Raw genomic sequence first — 1,225 nt, forward strand, 5'->3', positions numbered from 1 at the left:
AAAAGAGAGAGAAATCAGGAGAGGGGGAGACATACGCAGAGGGAGGGCGACGCCCAGAACGGTAGCCATCCGCGTCTAGACATTCGAGATTGCATCGCCATAAACCAATTGCCAAATAAATGATACCGATACCAAAATCACTCAACTGCAGCTTAAATGTCACAAGAATATTTACAACTCCAGAAAAAAAGGAGACAGAGGAGGAGAAAAAAAAAATCGCGACTATATTTATTGCGTGTGTCGACCTGGTCTGACTGGATGACAATATTTTTATCATGGGCATCTGTCCCGTCCTCCCCTTAGCCTTAGGCAGGTGGAGGACGATTGGGAGAAAGAGAAAGGGGTGGGGAGGGAGAGAGACACAGAGAGGGAGAGAAAGAGAGAGAGAGAGAGAGAGAGAGAGAGAGAGAGAGAGAGAGAGAGAGAGAGAGAGAGAGAGAGAGAGAGAGAGAGAGAGAGAGAGGGATAGAGAGACAGACAGACAGACAGACTGACAGACAGACTGACAGACAGACTGACAGACAGAGACAGAGACGATAAAGAGATAGCCAAACATAAGAAAAAGAAAGAAGTGGATGAGGAGGAGAACAAGAAAAAAAAGGAGAAGAAGAAGAGGAAGGGGAGGAGGAGTAGAAGGGGGAGGATGAAGAGGAAGAGGAGGAAAAGGAGGAGGAGGAGGAGGGAAAGAAAAATAAGAAGAAAGAAAAAAAATAGAATAGACAACCATATATGCAGATAAACATAAACAGAGACAAAATAAATGGAGAAAAAGGGACCAGAGAGTGAAAACGATAAGAGGCAAACAATCAAACGATAACAGAAGTAGAGAGAGAGAAAGAAGAAAAGAGGGAAACTGATTATATCGGTAAAATACAAAGACAAGAGCATCTGAAGAGAAACATAAAACAAGACAAAAGCTAACAATAATCAAGAATCGAAGCTGAAAACAAACAAACTGACAAACAACCAAAAAAAAAGAAAAAAAGGGGTCCAGGCTCGTCCTCCTCCCCCAAGACCCACCGCCAGCCCCCTCCCCCTACCCCACCCCCACCCTCACCGACCGTACCCAACCCATCCTCTCGGGAGCGAAACCTGAACCAATTTGATGCATCCCATTTTAGACCGTCACCCTATTACGCGTGCTTTGTTCTATCAATCAAGTCGAAGCGGCAAACAAATTAGGCAGGTTCTCCGTGCGTCCCTGCCGTCGGGGAACACATCTTCG

Source organism: Penaeus chinensis, chromosome 4 (genome assembly GCF_019202785.1).
Source record: "Penaeus chinensis breed Huanghai No. 1 chromosome 4, ASM1920278v2, whole genome shotgun sequence".
Classification (NCBI taxonomy): domain Eukaryota; kingdom Metazoa; phylum Arthropoda; class Malacostraca; order Decapoda; family Penaeidae; genus Penaeus; species Penaeus chinensis.